Raw genomic sequence first — 11,859 nt, 5'->3', positions numbered from 1 at the left:
ATCCCATTAGGAAACACTTCCTTGGTTGATGCTGAGAGCTTAAAGGGCTTTTTATACTGAAACATTAGAACTTAAATGTGCCAAGAATCCATTATTTAAATCTTTTATATCTCCTGAAATATCTCTTGCAAGCCAGGTACAATATCAGTGTTGAAAACAGCTTTTTTCTCAATTCTGACATAACCATTTAAGTAATCTATTTTTTATATTTCCTTTGTCACATATGCTATCTATTCTGTATAATGCAAAAAAAAAAAAAAAAGTCTTCTGCTTGGAATTCCACTGCAAGATCCTTGTGAAAGGAGATAATAAGCATGAATAGTGAATATTGCCCAGTTTTTATCTGCATGTAGAAAATGGTGAAATGTTTCTGAAAAATACTTTATGTGAATGTTTACCTTTTTAAAAAATCCTGCTAAATGCTGCCGACTCCTCTGGCTTGAGGGGCACCCCGCACACCTGACTGATGCTTCTTTCACCCTCCTGGAGTATTTGCTTACATAATCCCAGCCAATCTGGAATCTTATAGGAAAACGAGGTGCCAAAGTCATCATTTTATAAAGCCATCTGATTTGGCAACACTATGTTGTTGCTGAGAGTTAGTGAAATCAATTATAACTGAGAGCAAGAGAAGCGAAAATAAACAAATAGGCACAAATATCTTTTCCAAGGTTGTGAAAAGTTGAATAGTGGCAGAACAACTGAATCATTAAAATAACAGAGCTGGACATAAATTTGGAACAAAATATGAGACAATTCAGACTCAACTCAATGGAGTTATGCAGGCACTAGAAATTTGTCCTTGCAGTTTCTGAACCGTGTTTTACTCTATCTCTCTTACACACACACACACCATTGTCTATTAAGTACTATTGGGAGCTGTCTCTGAATTAGAGCAAACATATACAAAAGCTCAAGCAACAGTCTCTCATTTCTGATGCTGAGGTGGCTGCCTTTGCCGTTCAGGAAGATGGTGATATATGAAATAAAAATGAGAATTCAGTGATATCTAGGATTTGGCATTGAATGAAGTTATTGTGTTATATTCTATGCAGTAGAGGCCATAAGCATTTGAGCTGATCCTTCTGCACGTGCCTCTGTAGCAAGCACTCTTCCTTTGTTGGGGCTTTTGAGTTTATTAGAAATCCCTGTAAACCCACAATAGCAAGTGGATGGACACGGCACAAGCATGTCATAGAAATTGCCTAACAAAGAAAGAAAGGAGCTCTTTAACAGTGGCACTAGAAGAAACATGTAATGGTTTCCAGTCTGGTGTCCTTGTGCTGTTACACAGGGGAGTATTATCCTGTTCCTTTTTTTGGAAAAGCTTATAAACGGAGAACTATGTATTAATGACTTGATGTTGATGTGTTTGTTTTCTCTTTTATTTTATTTTTTATAAAAGGGATGAAATAAACTGCATCATCAGTGTAAATCTAATCTAATGATGTGTCCTGCCCAAGTTTTACTACTAATGAAGCAGGAAAGGAAAACAAGTGAGTCGTGTTAGAGACCCCATCACCTCTCTGCTGCCTGCAAGCCTCTAAAGAGTGTATCTGCTCTGAGATCTTCACACTCAGCCTTAGCCTGTGGACAAAATTTGCCACCCCTAACATTTGCTTTGTGTAGTGGGCACCTCACTTTGCCTCAGGGCAGGGCCAGCCATGGATCTAATGGTGTGTTCACAAACATCTTAGCGGTTCATTGAGAAGGGTCTGTCAGACAATCAGCTAACAGTGCAACTTTTGTGACAGAAATGAGAGGTCAGTGTGGTAGGACTGAAGGGAACTGTGATTTATGGAGGGCTGTGGATGCCACCAGCTCCTGGCAGCAAGCCAAGGGGATCAGAGGCAAGAGGGGAAGGAGAAGCAGGAAAGCTGAATAAAGATGTTATAGGAAGCTGAGTGAGAGGGAGCTCAGGAGATCGCTGGCTAAAGCAGAGGCTGATGAATGAAAGCTGGGCTGAAGTGGGGCTAAAATGCCTCCTAAAGCATGGGCATAGACAGGACTTTGTGGGGGGGCAGGCTTTTGTTAGGGGGAAGCAGAACCTCAGATTTTTATTGATTTTTATTTATTGGGGGGCAGCTGCCCCCCTTGGCTACACCCATGTCCCAAAGATTGATTCAGGCCTTTCTGAGGGTCTCCTACCTTAATGCAAGGTGGATAATTGGTTCTTTCCCCTCTTTTGTTTTCTTTTTTTTTTTAAGTGTTGCCTCTGTTTCATGCAGTGACTTAAAGTCCTGCAACAACTCAACCACATTCTAGGCTGGAAGAGAAAGCACATCTACAACACGCTCCATTCATTTAAAGCACCCCTTCCTGCCCCCCCCCAAAAAACTTCTGGGAATTGTAGTTTGTTAAGAGTGTTCTGTGAGGGATAAGTACAGTTCTGAAGTTTCTTTGGTGGAGGCAGATGTGCTATAAATGGTGTGTATGCAGCCTTGGTAAACGAGGCAAGGGACATATATACTTGTACATATATACAAGGGACATATATACTTATACCAGAATTGTAAACATTTTCTGAAATTGATTCCAGACTGAAAGAGGCACTATTTTATATATATATATATATATAGAGAGAGAGAGAGAGAGAGAGAGAGAGAGTTAGTTTTCATCTTGTATTTTTCTGCTGCTAACTGTCCAGAGATCCATGGATGAAGGGCAGCATACAAATTAATTAAATAAATAAATAGTAATGATTGGATCCCACTATGCTCACGTTTTATGTGAGCCACTAATTATGAGCTTCCTTCACATAATATCCCTTTTTTCAGAGTTCCACACTGACTTATCGTGTTCTGGTGCACCTGTCTTCAATGTCTTGCAATGCCAGTTGGGAATGCTAGCACAAGAGCAGCACAACCCCATCTCACCTAAAGATCTGATCAGTCTGTGAGCCATGGGACTCAATGCACTGCCTCTAGACTGGCTGTTGGATCATGGTGGAGATATCAACAGCTGAAATAGATCCCAAATACATGAGGGACCACCTTGTATTTAGCCACTTAGCAGAGAACTAAAGCATGCAAGGAGGGCAATTTGTGAACAAGTGAAGAGTGTGAATTTTATGGGAATGCTTTTTGTAGACACTTTTCCATCTGGATGTTATCTCAGAGCTTGTTTTGAAAAACAGCAGCTCAGCTTGACCTTGATATGCTTGGATTTCCAAGTGTGATAATAACCAAGACTTTAAAGGTGGGGAGGAGGGATAAAGAGAAGATCTCCCTCCGCCCCCCCACCCCATGTTCTGCTGGCTTTCAAAATAGATACTGGGATTTAACACAGAGGGCAATGTGTTACATTTTCGTGGATTATTAACATTTGATCTATCCTGTTTTATTATCATATAAGAATATATTTTATAGATAAAGGTTAAAATAAGGAGAACAGTGCCTGTTTTTGAACTGTGTGGGTAAAGGTTTGTATAGAGCCATCTTGTCTGGGAAGAAAGTCTTTAAATGTCTAGGAACACTAGAGGCTTTAAATCTCACAACTTCTTGCGGAGGGGGAAATCACTTTGGTAGGAGGTCTCAATCTCTGACAAGTTCTTGTGGCACTGGGGGGTGGCACCCACAATTTTACCTGCCAGGTGGTGGATAGTTACCTCACACCAGATCACCCACTTCTTCCAATAGCATGTGAACTCCCCCCCCCCCACATTCCATCTTCCCTTGTTGTAAAGGTAAAGGTAAAGGACCCCTGACAGTTAAGTCCAGTCGCAGACAACTCTGAGGTTGCGGCACTCATCTCACTTTACTGGCTGAGGGAGCCGGCCTTTGTCCACAGAAGGTTTTTCTGGGTCATGTGGCCAGCATGACTAAGCCACTTCTGGCAAACTAGAGCAGCACATGGAAACGCTATTTACCTTCCTACCAGAGCAGTACCTATTTATCTACTTGCACTTTTTGGTGTGCTTTCGAACTGCTAGGTTGGCAGGAGCTGGGACAGAGCAATGGGAACTCACCCCATCGTGGGGATTTGAACCGCCGACCTTCTGATCGGCAAGCCCAAGAGGCTCAGTGGTTTAGACCACAGTGCCACCCGTGTCCCTTGTTTGTAGTGAGGCCCAATGATGTTAGGGATGAAGTGGGGTTTTTGTTTTGATAGCTCAAATATTGGAGCTAGGAAATGGAATGGGGGGAAGGGTGGGTTTTTTATACTGTCAGTTTTTTATACTGGGAGTAGATCTCAGGGAGTTGGACATGCCTGCTATATACTACATTCATTTTTTTCCTTTTCAATGACTGTCATGCAAATGGTTGGTTCACACAATCATGCATCATTGGCCACATTATTGAAAGCTTTCACATTTCATTTTGCAGATTTGGGGGGAGTTTCTTCTAGCTCCAATATATTCCAGACAGGTTGACCAAGTTACCAACTGGATGGGCAGCTGCAAGTGCCATTCTCATCAAAAGCCACAAATACTGCTTGGCATAAAATAGATAAATCTGTGCATACACAGAAAGACAAAAAGGACACAGAATTATTGTAACTCAAGAGGCATCTACTCAGTCCACAATTTTGCGATTTCTCTCTGGTTCTGTGTCAAACTCTTCAGCATGCACTTTAATATTCACTTTCAGGACAAGAGCAAAAGAGCTCCCAGATGGCACAAGCACATTGCAAGAGACCGTTTCCTGCAGATCAACTGTTCCTGCCAATGGTCACTTCACAGTTGTGATGGAATATTAATCTGGCATGATCCCCCCCCCCCCATACTTAGAATCCGATATGGATGGAGGCAAAAGATTTGTATGGCAGGTGTGTCTGCAGATTCCATATCTGGTGTTTTGGCTACAGTTCTTTGTTAACTGCAATGATCAGCAGTTATTTGTTATTTCAGCTGCTTAGATGCTGGTTAAGCATCCAAGTTTCTAAGAAGTGTACATAGAAATTACCAAAAGCATATAGCAGATAAAATCAATTAAAATTACAGTCATACCTCGGGTTACGAACGCTGCAATTTGCGCATTTTCAGGTTGTGGACCGCGCCGAACCTGGAAGTACCGGAACAGGTTACTTCCAGGTTTTGATGTTCGCACATGAGCAGAAGCACAAAATGATGTCATGCGCATGCGCATAAGCACTGAATTGCATCACACGCGTGCACAGACGCAGCGCTTCATGCTACGAATGCTGTGGGTTGCGAACGTGCCTCCCGTATGGATCACGTTCACAACTGGAGGTATGACCTTGTAATCCTAAAAACTGTCAGTAATAGAATCTTCTAAAAACCCTTTTACATAATTTTATTTGATTAATTCAGTAACTTGTAAAAATGAGAGAAGAACACATGATCAGAATATTCACAATGGGACGCTTTGGCTGGACTGTATTATTTCAGACTGTATTATTTATTCATACTAATTCCATGGGTGATATCCAACTAAGTCATACTCAGAGTAGACCCACTGAAATTATTGAACTTAAGTATACTTATTTCAGAGGATCTACTCTGAGTATTACTATCATTGAATGTCACTCCATTTTTCTAAATAAAACACAGTGGCCAGTGGAATAATTAACTAATTTTAAAAACCTTTACAATCTTAAAGCAACAGTTTAGAAACATAACATAAAGATAATGACCCTAAAATACTACTTTTAAAATTAGCAGCTGGAAATAGACAATTGAATTGCCATGGCAGCAAATGATCTCCGAGATGAGAGAGTCTTTATGTTCTGGGAGTGGCCACAAGGGAGAGGAAGCAGGCAACCCTCCTGAATGGAGAATTCTAGAACCTTGGTTGGGTCTGCATGTAACCCTAAGTGAAATCATGGCTCGGGGGGAATGTGCTATTGTGCTGGCTCCCCAGTAGCAGATTGCTGCTGTTTTGCTCCTCTGTTTAACTTCTTTGGTTCTTGTAGCTTCGTGTGGCATGGCAGCTAAGTCAAGGTTTGGCTTAGCACATCATCCAAAAGAAGGATCATAGTTAAACTCTCTCCTCCTTAACCACAAGCTGTAGCCAACAGAAAATTTGGGCTTAGCTGCTGCACTACACTGAGCTAAAAGGACAGGAGAGGATCAAAGCGGGTATAAGCTCCTCTCTAGGAGCTAGATATGCACTTGGTCCTGGCAAGCCATAGTTCAGCTTACCCATGACAAACAAACCAGGCCACAGTCACTTCTCAGGTGTAAACACAGAGCAGGATGCCTGAACCTGATCTAAGCGCTTATATGGACAGATGTGACCCTTTGTGTTCCCTGGGCCAAAGTCATTTAGGGCTCCAAGGCTAAATACCAACACCATGAATGGAGGTGAGAAATAAATCTCAAAGGAGAAGTGGAAGGTGTGCTTGGAAGTCCCAGATATAGATGATAGATGATAGATAGATGATGATAGATATAGATAGATAGATAGATAGATGATAGATAGATAGATGATAGATAGATATAGATAGATGATAGATAGATTATTCTTGGAAGGCAGAATTTATAGTTCTGTGTGCCTCTGTTACCCAGAACTCCTAATAACCTGAATATAGCCAGATCCATAATAGTGTATTTTCCACTGTGCTCTTCTGTAAGTTTGAAATCAATGCAACCTTCTCAAAGAAGTACTGCACATTCTCTACATCTTGGTTAGTAAAACTTTTGGCTTTCCTGCAAGCCATTATGACAAGCCAGGCTAAACAATCTGGGTTGATAATCTAAAAGATCTTCATGGCTGGAACAGTAATTTGTAGACTTGAAAACAAGAACTGAAACAACCTTGATAGACCAAAGGAAATTCAACAACATTTTGACTTAATCACGAGCAAAAGTATTCACACAGAGTTGCAGTGAACTGACACAGGGTGTGAATTGTGAAATAGAACTGACTTTAATTGTCAGCTTGTACACTGCAAACCACCCACCAAGTGTTAAAAGAAGGAAACAGAATTGATGATGAGCATTTACAGAATTTATGCTCTAAGGATGTGTGAAGAGATGAATGCAACTAATCTAATTCGGAAGGAATATTATAGTTGAATGTAAACATGATCTACAATTAGTAAGCATTCTTTTTCGTCTCCCATAATACGTGTCATAACAGGGAGACCTCACTGCAGCCAGTGCAATTGCCTAGTTCACCACACATTGTGTTCTGTAAGAATTTGCCCTGCTTCTTTCTCCAGAGTAATGGCAGCTGCCACTAATGGGGTGAGGGGAAAGAGACTTTGTGCTGGTCATCAGGCCGTGGCATTTTCCACCTGCCTTGCTCCACCTTGCAGCCCTAGCTAGGAACACTTCCCAAATCATGACTTCAGGAACAGCAGAAGCAGCTGGAAAGATAGAAGAGTTCAGGGATATCTTGGGGTGGGGGGATAATAAATTTATAAGTTGTCTGCTTTTGTTTCTCAGTTTGATCCTTTTCAAATTTGCATGTATTGTGGTATTTTATGCATTGTGTGTCGAGGTCCCCAGGGCCACCCCAATAACTCACACATCACTCCAAAATTTTTGTTTAAGGTTTTTGGCATAATTTTGGCCACAACTTTAAACTAAAACTTAAACTACAAAAATGTGAGTGGTTGCTTAGGCATTGGTTGTGACTATCTGCCCCCACCATGGAGGACAGACTGACATTCCGCATGCCTGTTAAAGTCAGAAAAGGGGAATACACTTGGGGGGTAGTGACGGAGCAGGGAACCTGCCCTCAGCCCCCCCCCCACAAATGCAGCCAGGAGCTCTTGCAATGGCCCGAGCCCCCTTGACAGGGTGGACAAGCAATAGTTAGCCCCTGATTCCTTTAATGGAATCCCTTGCAGCAGCAGCATTAGAGGGGCAGACACAGCCAATCCATGCCCCTCAACCAACCAAACCATAAACCAATGCCTAACCGCAACCTTACAAGTTGTGACAATTTGCTATGCAGTAGGCAAAAACCAGATGGCCCCAGCCAATCAGCCAGATGGACAAAATTCCTACCGGGACCCTGCCCCAAGAGCAGATGACCCCATGACAGGCATAGCAAGGTCAAAGCAACAACCCTAAATATAGGGAGGGGGAGGGGGAATCCGATGCACGGGCAAAAAGAGGAAGCCCTAGCCTCGTGCAAGGAGTTTTAGCATTTCTGGCTGTCAATCAACAAATAGCAACATTAACTTCCTCCCAACAACAAGGGAAGCCCAATCGTATCAGTGGCCAACAATCAATTAGCCCGCCCCCCAACTTTGGAGTTTCCTGGCGGCCCCCACCGCAACACGGGCTCTCCATGAAGGAGAACACGCTTTGTGACTTACTGTTATTTTTATTTATTATAGTTTAGTAATTATTTATTGTACAGTAATTGCTAATTGTCTGTTTAATTATTATTTTATGATATTTAATTTTATTGTGTACTATTATACTCTAATGGATTGTTAAATATACCTTTATTTGATATCAGTTGTTTATTTTAAAGTTATTTTTTATTAGTACTTTTCTGTATTGGATCAGATTGTTATAACATATGTGATCTTTGTTGTATATTTTGTTTGTTGTTTCATCAGCTTGTAAACAGCCTTGTGCATAGTAATATGGAAAAGTAAAATGAAAATGAAACGAAAATGGAATAGATACAGCATAATGATTCTGGGAAATGAGTTAAGTTGAACTAGGCTTAGTTCAAGGGAGGAAACTGTTTTCCTGTTTGTTGGCTTTTTGCACTGTCCAAACCACCCATGAAGGCACTGAGGAAGGCAGTGAATAACAAACAAGACCCAAGTGTGGCTGAAACAGGCCACAACCTTTTAAACAGCTATCTGACTTTTAGAAGACATCTGAAGGCAGCCCTGTTTAGGGAAGTTTTTAATGACTTCTGTTTTAATGTATTTTCAATATTTTGTTGGAAGCTGCCCAGAGTGGCTGGGGAAACCCAGCAAGATGGCTGGGGTATAAATAAAATAATAATAATAATAATAATAATAATAATAATAATAATGATGATGATGATGATGATGATGATGACTACAATGAGGGAAGTGGGGTTTGTTGTGTATTAATCCACACAGAAAAGTGACTCCATGCCTACAAATTACTTTTTTGCAACAACATGCTAGAATAATAATAATAATAATAATAATAATAATAATAATAATAATAATTTTATTATTTATACCCCACCCATCTGGCTGGACTTCCCCAGCCACTCTGGGCGGCTTCCAACAAAATATTAAAATACAGTAATCCATCAAACATTAAAAGCTTCCCTAAACTATTTCTATTTCTCATGTTACCATTTCTTAGACAGGAAGCACTTACAGGAATAGCTTTGTGTTCATAATTTGCCGTGGTAATTTGGACCAGTCCACAGACTGGTGTGAAGTTTGAGTCAGTAGTCCTAGGTCTCAGTTGGAACTGTCAATGCATACAGCAGTTACAACAGTTACTTTCAGGTGTCAGTGGGTATGGATATATTTTCAAGTATAAAAATATGTTCTTATCAGGTATGGATGGCAGGACCACATGGGTCCCTTTAACAAAGGCAAAAGTTGTAGCTGTTTGAACTTTCCAGAGGCACTGGGTGCCCAGCAGGACACAAAAGCAGCCCATGGACTTAAATGGGAGGGCAGATTGCCTTGAGAGTGTGGTATGATGGAAAAGAACTGAAGAATAATGTCTGATTTCTATTGACCTGAGTGGGTTTTGAACAGAAAACCCAGGGGTGATAGGTTAACTGTCTCACTAGCAAGCCTTTGAAACCTCCAGTCATCCTGGCAGACTATTTTCCACTGCTCTGCTGCAATCTTCCTCCCACATACATTTTTATATCTCCCTGGAGACAACATTGAAATAAAGGTTGAAACGATCTTTCAAACTACTGTGACTTTAACCTTTCATCAGCCATCACAAATAAATCACCACTTTGAATTGACATGAAATAGATCCTGATCTTTTAAAGCCATTATAATACTGACCCTTAATATTTAATAAGTTAATTTTCTAAGTCTATTTTAAAATTAACTTTAGTGCCAGTCATGGCTGATCCCTGATTTGCTCCCTGTCACAGGCTGATACCTCTATATTGTTAAGGTAAGCAAAACTTACTCAGTGAGTTGCAAGAGAGTCACTTCCATTCAGCCCAACACTGCGGTTCTAAGACATTCCCTTCGAAAGTCCTTGAACTGCGTAGTTCTGTCCTTGAAACTGATAAATATTTGTCTCGTTTCTCATTTCCCAGTGGGCAATATTACATAGTTGATTAGAAGGAAACAGAAGTAAGGACACATAGAGACAGAAAAGTACCGTATAACATTAGGATATGTATTCCATACAGTATTCTCAAGATGAGACAAATCCATATTTGACTTAGGCTGTAATCATGGGCACACTTGCTAGGAAGCCAACCCCACTGAACCCACAGGGGCTTACTTCTGAGTAATGAGTTTTAAAACACAAAACCAAGAAGCCAGGGAAGAAAAACCCTACAATAATGTGGACACCAATTGGTTGAAGAAGTCCATGCTGATAAGACATTGAATGGTCCAAGATCAGAATGGAGCCATAACAAACAGGATTTCATAGTCCAATGCTATCCAACATCTCTGAACAAAAAACAAAGAGCAGGTGGCATATTTATCTATGTCACAGATGGTGTAGCCAGTTTTTGGGCTAAGCTAAAAATCCAAAAATAAGTGGAGGGGTTGGCTGTGAAATTTAGCAAGAACAAGATAGGGGGAAACTGATGGGTAAGTAAACTTAAAGGTGAAAAGAAACGGAGCATAAGTCAAAGTACGATCTTGTAGGCAAAAGCCCATTGTCATCCTTTCCCAACCTGGTGCCCTCCAGGCGTTGTTGCAATGTAAGCTGAACCCGGATCTAAACCCCATTCAGTTCTGGGGCTACTGCTGCCTCAAGCTGGCAGAGGGAAAACAAGCCTTTAAAATTGTGTATTATGTCAGGTTGCCAGGTCACATGATCCAGCCTAAGTCCCCGTCCCACCATATTACACCTCTGGAACAACCCTACAGCCAGCTTCAGTTGGGGTGAGTAAATTACTGGGGAGTATCTTTGGCTGAGCCCGGGCTGGTGACTTAACCCTGACTAAGCCAGAAAGCTGCTGCATCCTAAGTTGCCCATCTCAACAGACCTTGCCATAGGATTGCCCCCAGAGTCATGCTTATTAATTTCAGTGGGTCTACTCCGAGAAGAACTTGGTTGAATGCCACTCTCTCCGGCCTTTTAAATCTGTTCAGGACACATTGTTGAAAGGTAAATGCATGCTATGTAGAGAGCAAAAGAAGCAACTTTCAGCAATGGGAAGGTGCTGGTGGGAACAAATCCTGAACGTAAATTTTATAATTAAACATGCTCTCCCCCATTTTCACCCACAAAATTTTGAGAAGTATGAAGATGGGATATAAAAAATACAAATAAATGTAAAAAGATTACAAAAGTGCACCATTATAGAGCCACAAAAATCAGCTGAGCATTCTCTTGCTCTTTCTGCAGCTTCTACTTTTGAGTTCCAAAGGGCATGAACGGCTCACTGCTTCACTCAATGTTCCAATTTGCAATGAAGTTATGACAACGAATTCTAAGCAGCTTGACTAGTATTGTTAACCAAATAACAGCAACTCCACAAATGTCACAAATGTCTTTCTCTTTAATTGTTGCAGAAGTCATTGACTACCATTCTAAGAGATTCCTATCTTTTACATTAGACATAATTTAAATTTACAAACCAGCTTACATGTCATGGCTACTTAAAATGGCATCTGAAGCCGGTTTGAAAGCCAGCAGCAATGCAGCACTTGCCTTTTAGGAGATCCGAAGGTGACTGAAGGAAAATAAGATAAGCGGATTCTAATACTATAATTTAGAACTTAATCTTCTATGAACATTAGATTCATTTTCGCAAAGGACCAGTAATAAGATAACAAGAACTG

At 40.9% G+C, this 11,859-nt stretch overlaps 1 long non-coding RNA gene across 1 annotated transcript; it reads right to left on the bottom strand.

Annotated features, from left to right (window-relative positions):
• Positions 1 to 201: 201 nt before the first annotated feature.
• On the bottom strand, positions 202 to 10,872 carry LOC310842744. Its single transcript, XR_014563333.1, has 3 exons — positions 10,019 to 10,872; positions 9,606 to 9,746; positions 202 to 522 (listed from the first exon to the last, which is right to left on the bottom strand). It is a non-coding gene; the product is annotated as an uncharacterized lncRNA (long non-coding RNA).
• Between the last annotated feature and the right edge of the window lie 987 nt (positions 10,873 to 11,859).

This window comes from Podarcis gaigeae (genome assembly GCF_964106915.1).
Source record: "Podarcis gaigeae genome assembly, chromosome: 4".
Taxonomy (NCBI): Eukaryota; Metazoa; Chordata; class Lepidosauria; order Squamata; family Lacertidae; genus Podarcis; species Podarcis gaigeae.
This window is presented reverse-complemented; position numbering and strand designations above follow the sequence as displayed.